This window comes from Armigeres subalbatus, chromosome 3 (assembly GCF_024139115.2).
Source record: "Armigeres subalbatus isolate Guangzhou_Male chromosome 3, GZ_Asu_2, whole genome shotgun sequence".
NCBI lineage: Eukaryota > Metazoa > Arthropoda > Insecta > Diptera > Culicidae > Armigeres > Armigeres subalbatus.
In genome coordinates, this window is record NC_085141.1 from 202,176,931 (window position 1) to 202,202,846 (window position 25,916).

Consider the following 25,916-nt stretch of genomic DNA (forward strand, 5'->3'; position numbering starts at 1 on the left):
TAGACTGCGTGGTTGGCGACGGGTAGCCATGGACCGAGCCGAATGGAGAAGACTCTTATATACCGCACAGGCCACTTCGGCCTTAGTCTGAATAAATAAAAATAATAATGGTATTGCCATTAGCATTTGACCTTGGATTGTCATTCGTATTATTTATTTAATTAATTTTAAGATTATCGAAAGAAAGAGCTAATCTATTCATCATTGCCTCATTATGGTTATCTATTCTCGCACACAGTCGTTCCAATGAGTGCAAATCTGTGACGTCTACTAAGGCCAGTCGGTCTTGGTAGATGGGCCTCATTGTGTGCCACATTATATCGAATTTGTCTTGCTCAGACATAGGAGTGGTTCTGCATAAAAAGAACTGCTCCATGCGCACCAAAAAGTTCGAAAAAAGTTCACTTTTCCCCTGGAACATCGAGAACGATCGCACCTTTACGTAGTGATCGATGTTACTTGTCAAAAATTGGTACCTCAATGCTTGAATGAAATAATCCCAATTTTTGTCGCGCAAAATCTGTCATTTTGCAACGAACCAATCTTGAGCAGGCCCTACTAATGTCGTTTTCGGTTATTGCTGGGTCGAACCTAGTTCTGCCCCGGATCCGCTCTAACAGCTGCCAAAACGTTCGGTTGTTCGTTCAGGTTGGATCGCGATCCGCACCAGATCCGACCCAAAATGAATGAGGTTCGCTCTGCCGATTTATCGAGATCCAACCTAGGTTCACCAATACATTCAAACATAAACTGTCAAACTGGTGTTTATGTTTACGCTAAAGGAAAATGAAAACGTAAAAGACACGGATGAGTATTTGGTTTTATTTGCTTCATTTGTTAAATTTATCAATTCTGTTGCTGTTTTCCACGCAAAAATGGATTATTTTAATTGTGTGCTGTCTTCAAGTTTCTATGATGGTTAATTGGATTCAGATATCGACATATTTTTCGCTGATAACTTCAGATGGTGCTCCATTATAAACAAAATGAGGGTTGAGTTGAAAATATGATTTATAAAATGCAGTTACAAGATGATAGCTCCTATTTATTCACTAATACGTTGTGTATTTGAACATATTTTTTTTTTTTAATTCTTTATTAAAGTGTTTTAAACATATACTTTAGGTATAATTGCTCGCTCAATGGGAAAATCCAGCTTTCCACGTTCGGTAATGGCGGCTTATCGGTGTGTAAAAATGATTTGGTCACTGTACTGTTTGACACTAGCTGGAGGAAAGCCCACTGGCGTTCCTGGGTGAGGGGAAGGGAAAAAAGGCCTTTTCGACAGTGAGTTTTCCTCCAGTTAGTGTCAAACAGTACAGCGACCGATTGATTTTTACACACCGATAAGCCGCGTGGTAATGAGCGTGGAAAGCTGGATAGCGTACCGGAGTATCTGCCGCTATGATGATATTTATACCAAAATTTTCATACCATTATTTTATTCATTATTGCAGTTCTGTGAATAATTTGTTTAAGTTTACGGATTTAAAGAATATAAATATAATGTATTCTTTATTAAGCAGTGGCAACTATATTGCCATTAAAAAAAATATTGTATTTATTTATAAATGACACATTTTTCAGGTTATTTATAAATAAATTCTAATGTTTACAACAGGAACAGTTTTTATACGAATTGAGCATAACTTTTTAGGGAAAGAAGAATAATTCGGCAGGACTGCATCCCCGACCCGCTAAACCGTTTCCATTGCCGCCAAGCTCATCGTCCCTTCGGTACAACCAGAAAGTAATGCTTCAAAGGGGGCCACTGCACGACGCACCCTCGAGGTTAGCTGCGTGTTCTTGCAGCATCGAACATCGTGACTCGCTTTTTTAGAATAACACCATGGTATCGTGCCAGCGCATTGCCGGCTTTCCAGGTGGCCTTACCACGCCCTTTGTCTTCGGAAGGTGGGAAGGGTCGACTTCGCGCCTGTTTCCCTCTGCACGACTGGTATCAAGAATGATGCGGCATCTGTGCACCCCAAATTGACCTCTCTGCGATAGGGTTTGTTCGCCAGCACACAGAGGGACTTGCCGACGCGGTGCCTACGCCTGCCCCAGCCTTGACGAGGACCCCTTTCCGTCCTCGGGCTTGGAACCAGTCCGGTTGATCGACGCCGCGAAAGCGACGATACCATGTTGTTCTTCACGCGGCCACTTGTTCGATAAAAGGATCGAGTTCGACCACAGGGCACCGGTATGACCCATGAAGCCGACTCCGAACCCTTCCCGAGCAGCACCAGTCAGACAAAAATGGTTGCAGCAACTTGATTGTGTCTAAATCTGGTCACATATGAGTTGCAGCAACCTATGTGAAGCATGTGTGCTGCTAGGGTTGGACCACCTCTTATTTGCGTCTAGCCATTCCTCGAGTCCACGCACCACCTTCTGTGTAGCTCCGAGACGATTTGGACGATAGCCGATAAAACGGCGTTCCAGCCAACTTCATCTTTCCACATCCTCCGGACTAAGTTGTCCGGGGTAGTGTCCAGACCACATGTGGCAAGCCACATCAATGTGCGAAAACGCGAGCACACGAACAACACGTGTTCCGCCGTTTCCTCTAAACCTGCGCACACCGGACACTCGGGCGAGGCCGAGTGTCCGAACTGGTGTAGGTTCTGTCTGAAGCAACCATGGCCTGTAAGGACCTGGGTCAGGTGGAAAGTGATTTCCCCATGGCGCCTCTGGACCCACCTACCTATCTCCGGTATCAACCTATGTGTCCATCTACCCTTAGTGGAACTGTCTCACGCACGCTGCCATTTGACCATTGAGGCCAACTTCACAGTCCTACGGATGTCTCTCGTGCCGCGCATTTCGAAGCACTCTATGTCTTCACCGATAACGATGTCAATAGGCATCATACCGGTGATGACGCAAAGTGCATCGTGCGACACGGTACGGTACGCGCTCGCAACTCTTAGGCACATGAGCCTATACGTACTTTCTAACTTCGTTCTGTAGCAGTTAATACGCAGGGCCGTGCCCCAAGCTGGCCCCCCATACCTCAGTATGGACAGAGCAACGCTAGCCATAAGCTTGCGCTTGCTGGCATAAACCGCAGAGCTATTGGACATCATCCGGGACAATGCGACTATAGCTGTAGAGGCACGCTTGCAGGCGTAATTGACGTGGCTACCAAAGGTGAGCTTATCGTCGATCATTACCCCCAAGAGTTTGATGGATCGTTCAGAGGTGACCGTGCAGTTGCCTGCCCTTATCACTGCTTGTTGCTCCGACTTTCGGTTGTTAACAACAACCACCTCAGTCTTGTGGTGAGCCAGTTCTAACTTCCTGGAACTCATCAACTTCTCCACAATTGCGATCGAGTGGGCTGCAGTCAACTCCACCTCTTCGATCGATTCGCCGTAGACCTCCAGCGTAATATCGTCAGCGAAGCCGACGATTACCAGGCCCACCGGGAACTTCAACTTCAAGACACCGTCGTACATGACGTTCCATAACACCGGACCCAGTATGGAACCTTGCGGAACCCCTGAGGTTATGTCAACGCACTTCCGACCCGCCTCCGTGTCGTATACCAGTACTCGATTCTGGAAGTAGCTTCCGAGAATCTTGTACAGGTACTCGGGAATTCCATGACGCAGGAGCGCATCTGCAATAGCTGCCCAACTGGTACTATTGAAAGCATTCCTCACGTCGAGAGTCACTACTGCACAATAGCGAACTCCCCTCCTCTTACGCTGGATAGCTATCTCCGCGGATTTGGTAACCGACAAGATAGCGTCTACGGTCGACTTACCCTTTCGGAAGCCAAACTGGTTACTCGATAGACCATCCGCACCCTCCGTGCGTATCAACAACCTGTTGAGGATGATCTTCTCGAGCAACTTCCCCGCCGTATCAAGCAGGCATATTGGTCTATATGCCGACGGATCCCCCGGTGGTTTTCCCGCCTTTGGCAATAGGACCAAGCTCTGCCTTTTCCATGCCTTTTCCATGCTACCTCGTCCAGGCATCTCTGCATGACAGATCTGAACATCTCGGGAGCCTCAGCAATGGCCGCTTTGATGGCCAGGTTCGGAATACCATCCGGTCCTGGCGCCTTACCTACAATACTTACTTACAGTGCAATCCCCGCAAGTTCCGCCACAGTTACTCTTCCCTCACCGGCCACCATGGCTCCTGGCAGCTCCACAAAGGGAGGCCAGGGACTTGGGTCGTGACGTGGGAAGAGCCCCGCGATGTTCCTCTCCAGCATCTCTGGAGACTGCTCTGTAGGGGCCATCGCCCCACGTGTCTTGGTCATTACGACGCTATAGGCGTCACCTCATGGATTCGCGTTGGCACTTTGACACAGGCCCTCGATGCAGGCTTTTTTGCTTGATCTAATCTCAGTCTTCAGAGCGGCTCTAGCAGCCACGAACGCCACCCGTCGTTCAACATGCTCCTCTTCTGTGCGTGCTTGCTGCATCCGCCTCCTTGCCCGTAGGCAGGTGCGGCGCTGGTTCGCAATTGCTTGAGTCCACCAGTAAGCCGGTGGCCTCCCATTCCTACGGTGGATGATCTTCTCGAGCACCTTCCCCGCCGTATCAAGCAGGCATATTGGTCTATATGCCGACGGATCCCCCGGTGGTTTTCCCGCCTTTGGCAATAGGACCAAGCTCTGCCTTTTCCATGCCTTTTCCATGCTACCTCGTCCAGGCATCTCTGCATGACAGATCTGAACATCTCGGGAGCCTCAGCAATGGCCGCTTTGATGGCCAGGTTCGGAATACCATCCGGTCCTGGCGCCTTACCTACAATAAGGGACAGTGCAATCCCCGCAAGTTCCGCCACAGTTACTCTTCCCTCGCCGGCCACCATGGCCCCTGGCAGTTCCACAAAGAGAGGCCAGGGACTTGGGTCGTGACGTGGGAAGAGCCCCGCGATGTTCCTCTCCAGCATCTCTGGAGACCGCTCTGTAGGGGCCATCGCCCCACGTGTCTTGGCCATTACGACGCTATAGGCGTCACCTCATGGATTCGCGTTGGCACTTTGACACAGGCCTTCGAAGCAGGCTTTTTTGCTTGATCTAATCTCAGTCTTCAGAGCGGCTCTAGCAGCCACGAACGCCACCCGTCGTTCAACACGCTCCTCTTCTGTGCGTGCTTGCTGCATCCGCCTCCTTGCCCGTAGGCAGGCGCGGCGCTGTTCGCAATTGCTTGAGTCCACCAGTAAGCCGGTGGCCTCCCATTCCTACGGTGGACTTTCCTAGGCATGGTGGCATTGCATGCACGCGAGAGTACTGTTACCAGCTGCTCGCCGCTCAGACCGAGAGAATTGTGCTCGCGGCGGAGCGCTTCCTTAAACACCTCGTCGTCGAAGTATGATGTCTTCCATATACGAGGGCTAGGCCTCGCCCCTTCTTCCGTCCGTTGAATGCTGGTCGTATAGTCGATACTGTAGCGAACCGCCAGGTGGTCGCTGTGAGTGTAGCCATCATCTACCCTCCAGTTCGAACTACAGTAGACGTTCGATAACTGCAAGTCATTTAACTGCAATGCTTTTTAACTGCAATTCGATAGTTGCAATAGTTTTGCAGCTATCGGACCGCTAAACTTCAAACTGATGTCAAACTCAATGACAGCTGCATTGCGCTGCACATTTAAATGCACTTTTATTGCATCTGACGTCGATTGACAACCGTTTGACGTCTAGAATGCGTTGCAGTTATCGAACGGCATTCGTTAACTGAAAAGTAAACATTTTGCAGTTATCGAACGGCTTCTGTACTCGTAACGTCGATAATCGACTCGGCCTCGTTCCAGATGTAGGTACTTTTGGTACCGACATTAGCCAAGTCCACATCCAACATGACCAGTGATTTCAGCAGAATCTGCCCCCGTTGATTCGTGGATCGGCTTCCCCATTCCACGGCCCAAGCGTGGAAGTCCCCCGCTATGACCACCGGCCTACGCCCCATCAAGTTAGCCGTCAAACAATCTAGCATTCGACCGAACTGCTCGATCGACCATCGAGGAGGCGCATAGCAGCTGCATAAGAAGACCCCGTTTATTTTGGCAATGACGAAGCCCTCGTGTGTCGAAGACACCAACTCTTGGACTGGGTATTTCCCCGTTGTCCATATCGCCGCTATTTTAGACCCATCGGTGACCCAATTACCGTTCCTGGCGGGTACACGGTAAGGATCTGCTATGATGGCGATATCCGTCCCCCATTCAGCAACTGTTTGACACAGCAGTTGCTGGGCTGCATCACAGTGGTTCAGGTTTTTTGCAGATTTTGCAGCACGCTTAAACGGGGCACGCTTAAACGGGGTGCATGCTGTTCACAGCGTTGCTGGAACAGATCAAACAGTTGGGAGGGTTCGTGCAGCATTGTGCCTTATGTCCCTCCAATCCGCAGCGTCGACAGAGCTTGCTTCTCTCAGGGCCTTTGCAGTCTCATTGCTTGTGCTCCGGTTCCAGGCACTTGAAGCAAACTTCGGGTTGCTCATATATGCCCACAGGGCATACCGACCACCCCACCTTGACGTTCCCTAACTTGACTACCTTGGAGGCGTCCGCTGCAAATGCCGAACCAATGCTACCTGTGTCCCTGCCGGACCTTTCCGTAGCCGAACGGCTGCGGTGGCCGCCTCCACTTCACACTGTCGCCGCAGTGCCGTGACGAGCTCTTCGACTTCGGTGATCTCGTCCAGGTCTTTAACCCTTAGATTCACCTCCGTCGTGAGTGCCCTCACCTTGACCGTCTCGCCTAGGACTTCCTCCGCCAACTTCTTGTAGGCGGCGCCCTTTTGCGAGACGCCCCGCTTTAGCTCGAGGATCATCTCGCCCATCCGAGTACGTCTTATTCGACGTACGTCGGCGCCGAGTTCACCGAGCTTGACGTCACTCCTCATCGCCTTCAAGACGTCCGAGTACTTAGCCTCGTCCGTTTTGATGACTAGGGCATCGCCTCTGGAGCGATTGGCGCCTACCCTAGACTTCTTGCTACCCTCATTCGCCTGGGCCTTCTTTTCGGCCCTTGACGTCTTCGGTTTCCTCTTGTTCTTGACCAGGGTCCAGGAGGCGTCATCCCCCTCTATTTCCCTGGTCTGGGGCGGCTGAGAGCTCTCAGCCTGCCGTAACCCCTTACCACCGTCTTTCCTGGGTGGACGGACCTTTCCAGGTCCTTCCTCCCCGGGTTTTGGAGGTACCTGGCCGGGGTTCAGCTTCCCAGCCCCACTACCCTTGTTCGGGGTAGTAACCCTCCGCGTTTTGGGGCGGCCCCCACTGTCTCCCCCGTTTTTGTGTCTGCTCCGTCACCCCCGACGGAGCAGTCACCCCCGACGTGCCCGCGAATACTTGAGCCTCAGTCTGGGTAGACTTTGGCACCACCGTCTTCGCTGGCACGCCCTCGGGCGATTCGACCTTGCCCAAATCCGCGAATTCTTGGGCCTCAGTCTGGGTAGACCTCGACTCCATGGATTTCACGGGTTCGAACTTGGCCGTCCCGACCGCCGTTTCCAGCTTGGCGTCCAACATCGACTTTCGAAGTTTCTGCAAGCTCCTCTTGAGGTCCTTACTGATATTATGCTTCGATGACGCAAAGTCGATGATGGCGTCCAGCTGTTCCGTCGCCACCTCGAAGGCCGAGAGCCCATCGCGTTTGCGGTTCATCGCCTCCACAAGCCATGGGCCGTCAATAACCTCTATCGGCATTTTTTTAGCCGAGAGGAAGGTTAAGTGACCCACGCTGGCGCTGCGCACTGAGCTGCCGACTATTGCCTCTGGCCTCCTAGGCGGAGACCTGAACAACCCACCTCTTGCGAAGGGGTTGTCGCCTACACTACTACCACTAGTTGAAGAATTGTCTTGGTTTTCCATTTTGATCCCACGAGTTGCTCGGGAAAAGAGGTCCACCACGCCAGAGCCCAGCATGACGCGGTAAGGGACAATTACTGTGGGGGGTGCCCAGGTACCCCACAGGCTCCGTTAAAGGCCTAGCTTATTATTTCACCCCCCTGGCCATGCATCCCCTCGGCACGGGTCGCTTGACGCCTTGGGATTAGGGGTTAGGGACGATGGTCCCGGTCTAACTCGCAGTGGCCATGGGGAGGGGTCGTCAAGCCCTTGGACAAAGTCCCTGCTGCCCCAAGGTATGTGTGTGTGTCAGTGTTAAAATGTATCCTTCGGTGACCGCAAACCGTCATGTCTGTCCGGACAAAAGATATTTTAGTTACCAGATAAAGATTGTCGCTTCGGTTCCCTTTGTTCTGCTGTCCGAAACATGTGTGGTACCTGGTACTCCACATTTAGATCCTTTATCCTCGCCAGCAAAAGATGTTCCGGGCAGCGACGACAGCGACAATCTTTATCAGGTAACTAAAATATCTTTTGTCCGGACAGAACCAAGATGATTGCTGGTCCCTGCCAGCTATCCGTGCCAGCCATTTCGATCCACTGTTGCTCTGGGATGTGTTCCCCACAAGCAGCAACATAGTTTTGCAGCAAATGAAAGGCCTGTTGGAGGTACATTATGGATGGCCACTTAGATCACAGTAATATAGGATTTGCTTTTGAACTTCTTACCGATCTCTTCGCAAAACAATCACTACACCATTCTACTTGCTTCGTGGAGCAGGAGCATCACTTTTATAATTTGGGCTGTAGGATGGACAGATATTAGCATAATCACATTAATTTTACAGCAGAGCTGCTATCTTTTCTAAGCCCTCAATAAGTCACACACTTCACTGCCCACAAGTAGTTGCTTTTAATTCCCGCACATGGTAACAATGGATATTCTGTCGGTCAGGCGAATCACACATTGATCCCGAACTAAACAAATCTCTTGCACACATAGTGCCTTCTTGGCAATCAACCGACAACTAACTGGGGAGATCGGATTCTATCTCTGCAAAAGATATTTTAGTTACTAGATAAAGATTGTCGCTGTCGTCGCTGTCCGGAACATTTTTTGCTGGCGAGGATAGGGGAGCTAAATGTCAAAGAAGGAAAATCCATACGATTTGACAGGTATGTACCACACATATTTCGGACAGCAGAACAAAGGGAACCGAAGCGACAATCTTTATCTAGTAACTAAAATATCTTTTATCTCTGCCTACTGAGATGTGTATAGGCCTTGACGACAAAATCAGCTGTTTTTAAACGTCTCGTGAAAAGGCCCATTGCCGGCTATCTTGTGGCTGATCGTTATTATTATCATTATTGATTATTGTCGGCGTAGCACCAACTTAGAATTCGGAAGTCGGGACTTCCGAACTGAACTTTCTTCCGAAGTTTTATCTGTCAAACTAATTGATGCGTTGTTTAGCGCATCTTTAGGTGAATCCAGCGCCCTATTTCCGAAGTTGGGAAAGTTGCCTGTTTCTGGAGAAAAATCCAACTTCGGTATAAAAAGCGTTCTAACTTTGTTCCGGATAGACAATATCTCAGTAAAATGCAGCGAGAATATTGGATGACACGGGGTCCAGCCGTCCAGGAACCAATTTATGGCTCGCTTGGTAGCCAGTATTAAGCTGCTGAACGAAGATGATACAATCTAGGCAGGTAATTTGTTTAACTGCCTCCAGCGGATGTTATCTTGATCATTTAACTTTCAGCAACGATTGTCCTGTTGATGTGTTGTGTTTTGTGTGATCTGATCTACACAGTAAGAAATATTTTTTTTCCCATTACGTACGGCGATTTTGTCAGCTATCGCGAGGCAGTCGCGAGGACGTGTGCAGGTTATTGTCAGATTTTCTGGATATGATACACTGCGCGGCGTTTGTAATGTTTCCAAATGGGTACTTGCACAAAACTTCACGCGGTGAATGACTGTCGAAAGGTATGGCCGTGCCAAACGATACACCGCAATGCTATCCACGCATAAGAATCAAGTAAACGGGGTGCAGAGATCGCGGCGAGAAAATCAGGCAATATACTCAATCCAGTTGAAACCCAAAATTGAGTGCTAGCGAAGTTGGATTTTTATCAAAATCCGAACGTTAAACCTAACTTCGGAAGTGGTGCGCTGAATAACGTTTCGCGATATGAAAACAGCGCACCACTTCCGAAGTTAGGTTTAACGTACGGATTGCGAGAAAAATCCAACTTCGCTGTCCCCCAATTCCGGGTTTCAACTGGATTGAGAATACAAACTGTCGAAATCTGTTTTCCAAAAATCGAGGTGAGAGACAAATTTGACGACCGTATTGTGAATGCAATAAAATGCGGAAGACTCAAATTCACTATAGTGAATATATAGCTATAGCGCAATAAGTGAAATTGCGAGTACAAAATCTACGCGATGCATTTTCATTCAATCCGAACAATACAACGTATACGCCAACCGACACGCAAACAAAGGTGTGCATACACAAGAAAATAATCATCTCTTCTAATCATGCTTCTGTTATATTACAAGTGGTAAATAAAAAAATAAACTGATAAATACCCATATATTTGATACACAGTGTACATGTGTTATGATATAAAAAAACATTTCGTCAAGTCTGGCAACATTATGCATCAGCTGGCATACTTTTTTTTTGAGCAAGGGTAAACGGAAATCTGCATCCATACACCTGAGGAGGTTAACTCAGGTAGTGTGGGGATAGGTATGTTACCCGATCCACTAAAACCAAAACCCTTTCACCAGTCCGTACCCCCGGCCCGCAATTAAGCAATACATCAGGGGGAGACTATTGAGAACGCTCACGCCTATGCTAACGCACTTGACGTTAATACACATCGACTTCAAGGGTGGTAACCTCACCACCCGACGATCGCAAGCTATGATAGTAACCTAGCGGTCCGTATCATAATCTCACGTTGGAGACGAGCACCCCGACAACAACCATTGCGCATGAACCGCAATGACCTCTATATCTACATACGGAGGTCCCCGCAGCCCAACCGCGACATGTTGGTTGTCGGGGTGAGCAAAGTGTTCACTGCATCACTGTTGCCCTTACTGCCTTCGTTGGTTTTGTTCAAGACGCCACCACCGCTGCAGTTTCGACATAATCTGTTGAGATGCTGTGTTCACCGCATTCCATATAACTTCCTCCCGGCACATCCTCTCGACGAGGTTGTCGGGGGTTGTATCCATACCGCTAACAAGCAAAATGGCATTGCGTTCTACCTCGAATCGCGGGCATGCGAACATCACATGCTTTGCCGACTCTACCTCACCTACACATTCTGGACACTCCGCAGAATCTGCGAAGCCAAACCTGTGTAGGAATTTTTTAAAGCAACCATGTTCAGACAACACCTGTGTTAGGTGGAAGTTGACCTGACCATGTTTTCTATCGACCCAGTTGGACACATCCGGAATCAGTCTGTGGGTCCAACGACCTTTGACTGCGGTGTCCCATGCTCTTTGCCATTTGAGCAGCAAGGCTGCTCTCTTGACACGTCGCACTTGCACCGAATCCCTTTCGTTGTAGCACTCCATATCTTCCTTTAGGAGTATGTCTATAGGCATCATCCCAGCTATAACGCACACCGCCTCATATGATATGGTGCGATATGCGCTCGCGACACGTAGGCACATCAGCCGGTGTACTCTGATCAGTTTCTTTACATTGTACTCGGCCTTTAGTGGTACGGCCGGTACGCCTTAGCGGATGATAGACAATGCTTCGCCCGCTATCAACCTACACACTTGACTATGCACCGCCGATCTGTTGAACATCATTAGTGATAAAGATTTTATCGCCAATGAAGCCCGCTGACATGCATAATCGACGTGGCTCGTAAAATTGAGCTTATCGTCGATCATCACGCCCAGATGCTTAAGAGACCTGTTACCCGCTAGCTCCAATCAAGCTACGAATGGGAGACAAATGAAGGGTCTTTGCCGTAAATCACCACACCACACACGCTCACGGTAGTACTTACCTGTAGCAGGAGCTACACACACACACGTGTGTCGCGAAACACCTGGCCACCTGTGCGAATCGGTCGAAAAGCTGACAAACAGTGTCGTACCTATAAGGCTCAAAAGCTACTCGAAGAGGAATTTTCAAACTGAAACACCGTAGGCGAGGCTTGGCGACTTCAATATCAGTCCGGCAAAGCGAAATCAATACAAAAGAGGTGGAGAAATCTAAAAGGGCTGCGTGATCTTAAAGAATTTGCTACCAACACTTCCAAATGGTTTTACATGCTAATTTATTAAAGTTTTATATCATTGGTGACGTCATAGGGCTTGAATGGGTACTTGCCGGTTGTATAGGTGGTAGCATTCGGGCGACTAATGTCCGCTGGCGATGATGGAAGTTGATGGATGCCGACTTGGGTCTTGGTGGCTCTGCATGTCCACCGCTGATCTAACCTTGCGACGCGATGCAAGCGCCGATGGCTGGAATGCCGGACGGTGGCCGACAATGACCGGACGATGAAAGGCGATGGCGTGCCGGGCGATGGCCGGCGATATCGGTTTGATGGTGGAACGATGCAGGACGATTGTGTAAAGCTATGTCCATTTAGAATCCGGAATAATAAAATCATCTGTATCTCGGTAACGGATTGACGTACAAATAAGGTTAATACATCAAAACAAGGGTAATTCACTGTACTTTAAGGAAAAAATATTGATACAAATAATTTCTTCTTGTTTCTAGTGAAAATTTGCACCTTCTTCTTTATTCCTCTCATCAAAAGTTGCACACCTCCGGAGTCAACTTCCTTGGCACATTTGTTCCACATTTTGGTCATCTGAGTCGCGTCCCGAGCTGTTTTCCACTTTTTCCACTTTTCTTAAGCTTCCGCTTCATTACTGCCCAAAATGTCTCGATGGGCCGGAGCTGTGGGCAGTTGCGTGGATTTATGTTTTTATCGATGAAATCTTCGTTATTATCGCGGTACCACTGGATGACTTCCCGGCTGTAGTGGCAACTCGCCAAATCTAGCCAAAACTTCACGGGACCTTTATGGACTTTATGGAAGGTCGACCGCGGTTTTTGAGACATTCCTCCTTGTACAGCTTCGAGTTCATCGTCTTATTCGTCACAAACACTTAGGTCTTTGCGCCACAGTTGCATATCCCTTGCCAAAATCATCCGTTTTTTTGCAAGTTTGTCCAAAAAGCAAACTTAAACTTCGCAGGAACTACTCCTCGTGCCGTCACCATGTAGAATTTTTGGCTAGAAAGCTGCCCGAAATCCATTTTGACGTAGGTTCCATCGTCGATGAGCAGGATTATCAACGTGGGTGTGCAGACTTTTTTCTCTCCTTTCGGCTTCCATCTGGAATAATTTTTGACACGCTACGCGAAACTTCGTGAAATTTATACCACAGCAAGTGGGCGCCTAGGTAGACAAACCGCTGTAAAAGAATTCTTGCAGCGGTCACTTTCCGTGCCGCTGCAATACAATAAATTATTCCGGATTCTAAATGGACATAGCTTTACCGGAAGAGAGCCGGCGATGTCGATTCGATGGTATGCTGGACGAGAGCCGGCGATGTCGGTTCGATGATGGAACGATTGCCGACGATGCAGGACGATGATATGCCGGACGAGAGCCGGCGATGTTGGTTCGGTTGTGTGACGATGGCGGCTGATGGCGTGCTGATGACGTGCCGGGTGATGGCCGGCTATTTTGGGTTCGATGATGGGATGATGGCGTGCGATTTCGGTTCGACCGTGGGACGATGAGGTGCCGGACGAGAGCGGGCGATGGTGGGTCGGTGCTTTGCGTCGATGCTATACTCCGCAATGGCGGCCGGGGAGCTTTGCAGCGATGCGATGGAGTTTTGCATGAGGTGGTGAGGTAGCGGGGTCGCTGGACGATTTACTACGGCGATGGCGTCTTGGCCGGGCCAATGCGGGGCACTCCGAAATTCCCGTTTCTACACTCGTTTGGTCGTTTCTAGGCCGCGAAACCGATGCACCACTTCCTGTGAAGTAAAAATGCCACCTCCAGCACCGCCAAAAGGGCACACAAAAAGAAGAAGGCCCTCTAAAAGGACCTGACCCACTCATTAGCACCAAGTGACGCCACGCTATGTCCTTTTAGACACACAAAAGAATTGGTTCACACAATGGATACCTTTTTCTAAGCTTGCTTCCTCGACACACCCCCTTTCGAACACTTTTCTATAGCCTTTCTTCTCACTAGGCTTCAACTTCCGACGATTCTAAAAAGACACACACTTAATTTTAAACTTCTACACCACTGTTAAATTTTTAAACAAACTTACAATTTAGTTAATTATTTTCCGACGCGCACTTCAATTCCGACTAATGTTTCGGAAAGACTAAACCTCTTTGAGATGGTAGCTGAGATTTTAAAGAAACTATCGGTACGAGAGGACACGAAAGTTTACGAATATTGACAGTGTCAACTGTTTGGCAACCCTTCCACCATACCCCACCTGTAGGCAGATGAGAAAAATACGGAAGCACTCAAACCGCTGCAGTTGAACACTACCCATGCAGCATGAACAGTGTCATGAAGTGCGATACTCACCACCCTTCTCAGCCTGTAAGTTCCCTTTATGTGAGAAGAAAACACGGTGGGCTTGATGTCAATAAAATGTAACTTGCGGAGGAGCTGGCAAGTAATTATTGGAACCAACGGTTACAGACCTCACGGTGTTAACTGTGCAGGTCCCTACTCTTATCCTCGCTTGCTGCAACCCATGACGGTTATGCACCACCACGACTTCCGTCTTGTGGTGCGCAAGGGACAACCGCCTCGAGTTGAGCCATTCCTCAACTCTGCCAATCAAGAATGTTATCCATCATTTAGTAATTTGCGTTCAATCATTTAGTAGTTGGTCAATAACTCATTCCAGAAGCTGAAATTCAAAATGTGTTGTATGGTGGACTTCTAGTGCGAAGGTTTTTCTACAACTTAGAATTCAACTAATAACGGAGTTATAACGTTAGTTGCAGTAATTTAAACTAAATGATTGGAGTTTCGCTATCTCTTAGTCTAAGTTGCTGAAACTATAGCTGTAACTTCGTTACTAATGGAATTCGAACAACTATCTATTTGGCAGAGCTGTAGAAAAACCTTCGCACTAGAAGTCCACCATACAACACATTTTGAAATTCTGCTTCTGGAATCAGTTATTGACAAACTACTAAATGATCGAACGCAAATTACTAAATGATCGATAACATCCTTGCTGCCAATCGCGTATGAAGCCTTCAGTTCGATTTCGTCGAGAGTGTCTCCTGTTACCTCTAGCATTACGTCATCCGTGAAGCCTTCTATTTTCACACCGGCCGGGAGACTTAAGCGTAATACTCCGTCATACATAATATTCCACAGAACCGGTCCGAGGATCGACCCCAGTGGAACACCCGCAGACACTACGATCGACTTTTGACCAGCATCCGTCACCCTATTCCGAAAATAACTTTTCAGTATCCTGCACAGGTAATCCGGAACTCTCAATCGGTGCAGGGAGTCAGCAATAGCTACCCAGTTAGCATTGTTATACGCATTTTTTACATCAAGTGTAATCAATGCGCAGTATCTAATACCTCGCCTGTTCAAACCTCTCGCTATCTTGGTAGTATCCGTTACCGATCGAATTGCTTCAACGGTGGAACGACCTTTATGGAAGCCATACTGGTTGTTTGATAGCCCACCAGTACGCTCGGTATAGGTCGACAATTTGTTCAGAATAACTCTCTCAAGCAGCTTACCAGCTCCATCGAGGAGGCAAATCGGTCTGTATGCCGAAGGTTCTCCCGGGGATTTCCCAGGCTTGGGCAATAGCACCAATTTCTGTCGTTTCCAATGATCTGGAAAGTTTCCTTCATCCAGACAACGTTGGAAGTAGCTCCTGAACATATCTGGAGCGGCAAGAATCGCGTGTTTAAGGGCCAGGTTCGGAATACCATCCGGACCCGGCGCCTTTTTGAGCTTAAAACCTCTTGCGGTTTCGATAAGCTCTTCGATAGTCACTAAAGGGACCACGTCAACCGACCCGTACGGTGTATCAGGCCAGTCTGGTGAATCATGCTTCGGGAACATCCTTTCAACGATCCTAGCTAACATCTCCGGAGATCTCTCAGGAGGTGTGCTATTTGTTTTAGCCATCACTATCCTGTATCAGGCATCAGAACGTCGGCTCAGGAGGCACGTCAATTTGGGAGATTTGTGCCATTGCCTTCACTGGCCTTTCTCATCATTTAGCTGACGGAAAAGGAAGTGAAAAGGGGAAAGGAAGAGGAAGTGAAGTTGGAAAGGAGAATGGAACCATTTATAGGAAAGCCAATTATGTAGACTCACACGCATTCAGCTAGGGACTAAAGAGAGGTGTCACAAAAACACAGAGGACGTAACAATGGACGAACGTCAAAGACGAAACACAGAGTGCACTGTGAAAAACGCATAATGCGAATCCATATAGGTGACAATCACAAAGTACATTGTAAAAATCGCATAATGCGTATCCATATAGGTGGCAATTTGTTGAAAACTAAGTAAAACACATATTCATAACCCCATTCTTATTGAACCTCACGTTGAGATTGAACAAGAGTAGCCGAACCCGAACGTCAAGAACGAAACACAGAGTACACTGTGAAAAAAGCATCATGCGAATCCATATAGGTAACATACACAAAGCACATTGTAAAAAAACGCATAATGCGAATTAATATTGGTGACAATTTGTTGAAAACTAAGTAAAACACATATTCATAACCCCACTCTTATTTAACCTCACGTTGAGATTGAACAAGAGTAACCGAAGCCGAACGTCAAGGACGAGACACAGAGTACACTCTGAAAAACGCATAATGCGAATCCATATAGGTAACATACACAAAATACATTGTAAAAAAACGCATAATGCGAATTAATATTGGTGACAATTTGTTGAAAACTAAGTAAAACACATATTCATAACCCCACTCTTATTTAACTTCACGTTGAGATTGAACAAGAGTAACCGAAGCCGAACGTCAATGACGAGACACAGAGTACACTCTGAAAAACGCAGAATGCGAATCCATATAGGTGACAATTTGTTGAAAACTAAGTAAAATACATATTCATAACTCCACTCTTATTTAACGTTGAGATTGAACAAGAGTAGCCGAACCCGAACGTCAAGGACGAGACACAGAGTACACTGTGAAAAACGCATAATGCGAATCCATATAGGTAACATACACAAAGTACATTGTAAAAAAACGCATAATGCGAATCCATATAGGTGAAAATTTGTTGAAAAAAACTAAGTAAAATATGATTTTCATAACCCCACTCTTATTCAACCTCAAGTTGAGATTAAACAAGAGTAGCTGAAGCCGAACGTCAAAGACAAAACACAGAGTACACTGTGAAAAGCGCATAATGCGAATCTATATAGGTGACAAACAAAGTACATTGTAAAAAAAATGCATAATGCGAATCCATAGAGTAGAGTGGGGCAAGAGTACGCTCTTAGTTTTCAATCGATCATGTGGCCCTTATGAAGCAAGCTTCTGCATATCAAATCAGTTTCAATGATTAATATACTCTTCCTTTATGTAACCCAGTGGAAAAAATATTGAAATTATTGAGATTCGTTTTAGTAGAACCCTTAATGCAAGACAAGTGAAAAACGCACTCTTACCCCACCGGTGGGATAAAAGTGCGCATCGGGTGGGGTAAGAATACGCATTTATCCAATCATGTGCTTTAAGAATATATTAACACAAATAAGAGTTAATAACATTTAATTGATGTTTAATGAACATATATTAGGAAATGTTCAAAGATTACGTAACTTTTAAAGGGAGAGGGGGTCCTAAAAATGCGCACTTTCATACGAAAAACCATTGCTTTTTATATATACAAAAAACTACAGAGGTAAAAATATATATCAGGTTTCGCGTGGCGTATACAAAGGCATTTTCCTTAATGAAAGTCCACCAATCACGTAACGTAAAATTTGGCTATTTAATCACCCTTCCCCCCCCTCATCTTACACTATTTGTATGAATCCTCTAAAAATTATATGGATCGTCACACATCTCGCAACCCCTCCCAGCTAAACGTTGCATAATTTATAAATGTTTCTTTTGATTAAATGAAATTATCATTTAGATGAAATTGTGTTTTCGTACTATGATTAGGTGTACAACAAGTCCTAATACAATTTCATTATTTCGCTTCAGTGCTTTGTTCGCTAAGTCCTTTCTAACACCGAATTACTTCAACTTATCTAAAAACTTGTGATAATTTCAAATTCTGTCCCTTTTCTCTTAGTTGTGGATCTTTACGCTTTGGAAGAAGTCTTATTTCGCCCGGAGATACGGGTTTGACATCATAACTTGAAGATTCATATGCGTACTCTTGCCCCACCGGTTCCTGCGTGCTTTTACCCCACAGTCCCAAAAATTATTCAAGTAATGGTTTTGACTTCTTGGAAAACCAACCGGATTGGTGTTCTGTACCATAAAGTACTTGAAAGCCCTGAGCTTCCCCTCATACAATTCACCCCGGCAGGGCGGCCTAGAGCAGGGTACTCCCACTTACCTTCGGATTTCGGATGGACCAAATGAGCAAAACGAGGAAATATTTCAAAATTAAAAAACCTTATATTCTATTCTGACCTCTTGCTCCCCCTCGCTACGGCACTGGTCGACTCACTGCTCTCGTTGGGGCCCCTTCGTCGACGACAGCACAGCAGCAGCAGGCAAACTGGTCTCCTCTTTCTTCCTTTTCTTTCGCCTTCTTCCTCTATTCTTCTTCGTCTTCTTCTTCACACTTTCGACTTCTTCTTTCTCTTCTTCCTGCTTTCGGGCTTTAGGGACTGCCTCCGGCAGCCGTCCTTGACTTTTAGCTAGGGGGAAGAGCAAGCTCCTTTATCGGATCCCCCCTAGCGACGCTGGTGTACAACACCGAACCGACTACTCGCCGTAGTAGGCCCCGGCAGATTCCACAGAATTCTGCCCCAGACAATACGCCCCTTTGCACTGTCTGGCTTCGTCCTTCTTGACTGTTAACTGCGGGGGCGAGGAACTCTACTGGCTGAGCCCCCACAGTAAGGACGGCGGGTGTTCTTGGGATCTTTTGCTAGACCGCCGGGAAGCGAAATTTCCTTTGCGTTTAGCTTCCCACTATGGCGGCGATCCAACACCCTTTTGCACTGCACCTTCACAGCACTTAATGTTCCCGAACCACGGCACTTTCGGGGGAACTCCTAATTTTCCACTCCCGACGATGCTGGGAATTGACCATCCAGCCGACGCACGCAACTCAAAAAACCACAATTCACTTTTTGCGGACACAAAACCGGCCGATCCACCGAAACGCGTCTTCACTTCGCCGTGGCTCGTAACTTTTTTCTTCCCGTCATCGATACAAATAATCGCCATCGCTCCTGCCACCGTGCTCGACTGTTATGTTGCTTGTGTTGATGTCGCTTTTAGCCTACGGAGGAGCTCTGGCGCTAACTTTATTTTAAAATCTAACTTAACGGACACTATAATTTAAAAGCAACAATTTAAAACGCTAAACAACAAAATCTAAACAAATTTTAATTGAAAAAACAAACTAATTAAAATATTTACAAATCCACAGTGGTGGTGCATGTTGCCATTAAAACAAAAACAAAAGCATAATGGGTAGCCAGTTGAAGCGACGCACAGACTACCCAAAATACACTCGGCGACAAGACTAAAAAAAACGGGTTAATTGTAACTCGCAGGTTACAATCTCGCCCACACCGAGGAGAAAAAAATGGCAACATTTTTTTACTAACTCTAACACCTAACACCGATAACATTGATGATAAATAACGAATTAAAATAGAATAAATAAAAATATGGGGAAAATAAACAAGAAAAATAAGAAATCTGCCTAACCTACCGAAAAAAGACAGCTTCCACAATTTTGAACAAAATATATTACAATTTCACAATTAGGTATACACCGAACAAAGACATCTTAAATCGGTACATCGTCTCTTCCGATATAGTCTGCTGACCAGGACTGGGACTCGCCCTTGGGCGACATCAGTCCACCATTGACACTTTCGAGTAGCAATAAAAGAGCTAAGATCTTCCCCGATTAGTTTTCTCGACACGTGATCCATCCTGGATTCCTAAAACTCTGCTAGCCTCCGGTCAAGGATTGTTTAACATAGCAGCGGAACGGTTGTCGCGGCATTATAAATTTTCCATCATTTCACTTTTTTTTGCGACTGTCCAGTATTCCTGTCCTCACGGTATTCATACTTCCTTAAACAGCTGGGGTTCTGATTCCATCCACATTCATTCAAAGTGTATCACTCTCATCTCACTCACTGGCCGTACACTTGCACACGATCACACTAGACATTTGAACGAACCCCGCCATTTCACAACACACTCATACTTTACATTCACACATTCTCTTTCAGTTACACTCATTCATTCACGCATATCATTCGTAACCACACAAAATACCAAAATAAACGGACAATAGGGACGCAAGACTTATGGCCTTTTCGCATCAACTGTTCCCAATTATGAGAACAATTGAGCTAGACCTGACGGGACAACTAGTCAATTGCGTATTGATTCCAAAAGGAATCAACAGAATTTCCCTAATACTAATGGACAAGTAACGACGAAGTAAAAAAAAATAAAAAATAAATAAATTAGAAAACATTTAACATGTTGCCATCATTGCGCTGGAATATAACTGGAAGATTTTTCTTAGTGTTTTTGCGCAACATAAATGACCAACCCGAATGGATCGAAACAATCATTGAACGCACTTCGCACACTCACAGAAGTGAGAAAACAACAGATGATTGTTTTGATGACATCGCCGAATGCGAATGATGCTGAAGCGATTGGTAAATGTAAACATAAACAATCCAGCCGACCCGTCGCGATCGTTGCGACTGTGATTGTAATAATCATTCGTTTATCGCGGATTCTGGTGGTTTCTGCGGATAGAGACCATCATCGGGCAAGTGTTTAAGGCCTTCCACGGTGGAAGGAAGTGTTTTTAAAAGTGTTATCCCCTCAAAGAGGGGTTTTCGAGGTGATTTTACCCCGACGAAGTGGGGTTTTATGTGTGTTCATCCCGTCGAAAGGATTGTGTATGTGTTTTCTTGCCTTGCCTTGCTAACAGCTAGAAAGTGACTACTGCGGCGTATGTAGTAAGGGGCAGATTTTTAACCCCGACGGAAAATGTTTTAATGCTTTAAAAAGCAGCAGTGTTTTTAGTGCCTTCCACCGCGGAATATTTGAGTTTTTGGGGTACAAGTTCCCGAATAAAATATATTTTGTGGTGTTCCCATCGAAATGGGATTTATTTTTCTCCCACTAGGAGTGTTGTGGAGCGGCAGGTGGCAACATATTTTGCCTTGCCTTAAATGTTGTCAAGGCTTCCGGAGCCGATTGCTGTTGGACTCCACTCCAAACGGAAGAAGAGGATTGCCAACGTGAAGATGAATGCGATTTGTGTCCTCGAACCCATCGTACTTTGGAAGCTCCCAAGTGAACGACCCCATGAAGTCGATGTATTGGATCCGAGGCACAAATAATGCTTTAGTTCCACGTTGGCTGGATGAGTATTGCAGACCCAGGAAAATCTTGGGGTCTTATTTACAGGTCATTTGTGGTCGAAAAATGTTCAAGCCATCAAATGCCTAATCAAAACTGAAAATTGCCTAACGGCTGAAAAAAAGCAGTCCCGTTGTACCAATGGGCAATTTTTATTGAGAAAATGAGGATGTATTACGAAGAATTGGTACAGTTCGGGATTTGGGAAAATTATTATTGAAGAGGGATTGGCCATTCAACACTTTTAGTTGGACCTAATCTCATTTTGCAAGCAATAAGGGCAATTGGTGGCGTCAAATCCTTTGAATCCACATACGATGCAAAATACTTGCTTGGGCTTCGAACACTTCTCGTGATCGTGGCCCTTTGTCCCACAGTTGTAACAAACTCCCAGTTGTGGCCGGTGTTTGTCCACGAGGGCACTCAGGCACATTGCACCGTCTTGCGACGTAGGGATTCTAGGACTTGTTCCAGTTTTCTCACGAAGAGCTCTTCGAATTTGACCACCATTGTCGTTAAAACGACATGGTGGCGATTTGTTTCGTGTGGGAGAGGCCGGAGGGCTATCTCTTTTATAGAACACCCTGGGTTTGTACCCCTTTCCGTTAGCACTCTGTTGCTGCTGCCGCTGGCTCTGTGGAGAACCATTGAAAACAGGCTGACTTGAAATAGCAGATACTTCTTTAGAGCTCCCAAATACTTTTTGGTAAATGGGAGTCTTTGAAGCATCTATTGTTTTACCGATGAGCATCAACTCGGACAATGTGTTCACTGGTTTGAACAAGAGGACTTGTTTATAGTCCGTCCGCATGTTCCGCTTAAGAAGGTCAAGCTTGTCAGTAAGACCCAGTGGTGTGGACATAGCACGGAAGATCTTCTCCATCGCAAGATAGAAATCTTGGAAGGTCTCATTCCGATACTGGCGACGCTGAGATGCCTTCATCTTTAGCGCGGCGTCAAGTTCCGGGTGAACAAAGTTCGCCCTCAGCTCACACACCAAATGGTTCCAGTTATAGAACCGCTTCTGGGATCGCATAGCTTGAAACCAAGCTAGCGCGTTCCCAGTGAACAAATGCATTGCCGAGTTGAACAATTCTGCTTCGGCAATCTGTTCTGATTCTGCGTAATGGTGGACTGTTTCCAAGAATTCGTTCAGCCCTGTGCCTTCATCATTCCCAGCATATTTTTTAATGTTCCAATCGGCCACCCGTTGGGGCCGACGATAGTAACCGGTAATTTCTACCGATCTGGTACTCTCCGCCTGACGCGGAACTGCAAAGCCTGGGATGGAAGGCTGGAAAATATTTTGCGGCTGATACGCCGGCTGGGGCTTTTCAAAAATCTTGGAATAATCCGCCATACCAGGAGCAGACAGCTTTGGTTGTTTCGGCATTCGTAAGTCTTGTGCGGGAATCGAAAGACGTCTCCGCAAGTCTTCTGAAATACCCAACCCTTCTAACGTTGGCTGTTGAATCTCAGGCAAATCCGGCAGATCAGGACTCTCTCTAAAGTGAATATCCTCTATATCCACCGGCAAACTATTGAAGTTTACGTTAGGAATGTTTTTTTTAACCATGCCCTGTAATTCAGAAACCATATCGCGAAGTGCTTGAACTTCACGATACGTTTTTTGGAGTTCAGAAGCAATCGTGCTGATAGACGCTAGATCGGTACCGAGTTTTTCCATCGTAGCTTCTAGAGAATCTATTCTCGCTGAGTTGCGGGACTCGTTGACCTTAATCTGCTGTTGCGTCTTTTGAATTTCCGCCCTTATTTCAAATAAGACACCGAGAATTTCTTCCCCAGCCACCTGATTTACGACAACATCGGTTGAGGGTTTGCTATACAGGACCGGAATGTTGTCGTTCCTTTCCGCAGATTGGGTTTGCAAATCCTCATCATCCTCAGTGTCTTCTTCAACGACCGTGAGAGGAGGCGGAGCACTATTTGCGAAGTGGTAGCTGTGGAGAGCTACCACATCGTCCAACAAATCAATAAATGCCTCATTGCCTTCTCCCACGGCGTAGTTTTTTACGATTTGGAGCCGAGCACCCAAGTGAAGCAACCTGCTTCGAAAAACCTCTTTATTCGGACACCTGTACCCCAAATCCTCCTTGATGGACTCGAACTTGCCACGACATATACCCAAATCAACTTCAACATCACCTTTGAAGGAGCGAACCACAGGATCAGAGGCCTGCAGCTCGCTGGCCAACAGCCCACGCAAACGACGACGCCTTTTGGTGTATGATTGATCCGATTCGGGAGGGATGACAACACTGCGGGAGTTCAACTCAAAGTCGATCTCGTCTTGTTCGAGATGATCGGCTCGCAAGTGGAAGTACGCGACGTTGAATTCTCCCAACGTCAACACGTTGAGCACCATTTTGACGAAAGAGGACACAAATCTTTAAAATATGGACGGTTTCAAAACTTGACCAACTGTTCGATGAAGTATGAATACGGTAAGGTACTTATTTTCACTCACTAACGATTCCCAATGATTTTAGGTCACCAAAATGCTTCACGTGCCACCCTAAACCGCTCGAAAGAATTGGCGATCCCGCCCTTGGAACTTTGCAAATCTACTCGTGCCAAATCGTTCAACAGACGGGACGAATAACCGATTTAGGAACACAAATATAATACAAACAATATAAAATTTTATAAACGGTCACGCGATTGTGGAAAAAGTCCCCACCACTGTGTTTATTCCACCCAAAATCCGAATTTTGGTGGAAGTACCCCTCGCTCAGGAAGAAAATATCGTAGATATTTTCTGTAAAATTTACGTTGGGCGCCAATTGAAAGCCCTGAGCTTCCCCTCATACAATTCACCCCGGCAGGGCGGCCTAGAGCAGGGTACTCCCACTTACCTTCGGATTTCGGATGGACAAAATGAGCAAAACGAGGAAATATTTCAAAATTAAAAACCTTATATTCTATTCTGACCTCTTGCTCCCCCTCGCTACGGCACTGGTCGACTCACTGCTCTCGTTGGGGCCCCTTCGTCGACGACAGCACAGCAGCAGCAGGCAAACTGGTCTCCTCTTTCTTCCTTTTCTTTCGCCTTCTTCCTCTATTCTTCTTCGTCTTCTTCTTCACACTTTCGACTTCTTCTTTCTCTTCTTCCTGCTTTCGGGCTTTAGGGACTGCCTCCGGCAGCCGTCCTTGACTTTTAGCTAGGGGGAAGAGCAAGCTCCTTTATCGGATCCCCCTAGCGACGCTGGTGTACAACACCGAACCGACTACTCGCCGTAGTAGGCCCCGGCAGATTCCACAGAATTCTGCCCCAGACAATACGCCCCTTTGCACTGTCTGGCTTCGTCCTTCTTGACTGTTAACTGCGGGGGCGAGGAACTCTACTGGCTGAGCCCCCACAGTAAGGACGGCGGGTGTTCTTGGGATATTTCCTTTGCGTTTAGCTTCCCACTATGGCGGCGATCCAACACCCTTTTGCACTGCACCTTCACAGCACTTAATGTTCCCGAACCACGGCACTTTCGGGGGAACTCCTAATTTTCCACTCCCGACGATGCTGGGAATTGACCATCCAGCCGACGCACGCAACTCAAAAAACCACAATTCACTTTTTGCGGACACAAAACCGGCCGATCCACCGAAACGCGTCTTCACTTCGCCGTGGCTCGTAACTTTTTTTCTTCCCGTCATCGATACAAATAATCGCCATCGCTCCTGCCACCGTGCTCGACTGTTATGTTGCTTGTGTTGATGTCGCTTTTTAGCCTACGGGAGGAGCTCTGGCGCTAACTTTATTTTAAAATCTAACTTAACGGACACTATAATTTAAAAGCAACAATTTAAAACGCTAAACAACAAAATCTAAACAAATTTTAATTGAAAAAACAAACTAATTAAAATATTTACAAATCCACAGTGGTGGTGCATGTTGCCATTAAAACAAAAACAAAAGCATAATGGGTAGCCAGTTGAAGCGACGCACAGACTACCCAAAATACACTCGGCGACAAGACTAAAAAAAACGGGTTAATTGTAACTCGCAGGTTACATACTCTATACAATAGGTTATCGAAATGGTATAATGTTCACATGATTGAACGTATATATGGGAATGAAATACTAGTTGCGGAAATCCAATTATTTTTAGCAAAATGACCAAAAAGTTATCTAACTCCTTATCTCCCTTGTTGTTTATTCAAATCGTTTACAATTACACATGATAATAGTTGGCCAAAATACCTGTCAAACTGATGCAGTGCTGCTAGTTTATCTTTTTTTATTACCTCAAAAAATCGAAAACGTACTCTTACCCCACGCGCACTCTTGCCCCACTCTACTCTATAGGTGGAAGTTTGTTGAAAAACTAAGTAAAACACATATTCATAACCCCACACTCACGTTGAGATTGAACAAGAGTAGCCAAAGCCGAACGTCAAAGACGACACACAGAG

The 25,916-nt window shown here is 46.5% G+C and overlaps 1 long non-coding RNA gene across 2 annotated transcripts; it reads left to right on the forward strand.

Annotated features, from left to right (window-relative positions):
• Positions 1–20,283: 20,283 nt before the first annotated feature.
• LOC134223710 (uncharacterized) lies at positions 20,284–24,158 on the forward strand. Of its 2 annotated transcripts, none has more exons than XR_009982679.1 (3): positions 20,284–21,070; positions 23,658–23,937; positions 23,994–24,158. It is a non-coding gene; the product is annotated as an uncharacterized LOC134223710 (long non-coding RNA). The 2 variants fall into 2 exon arrangements; XR_009982678.1 differs by having other exon boundaries at positions 20,284–21,017.
• The last annotated feature ends 1,758 nt before the right edge of the window (positions 24,159–25,916 follow it).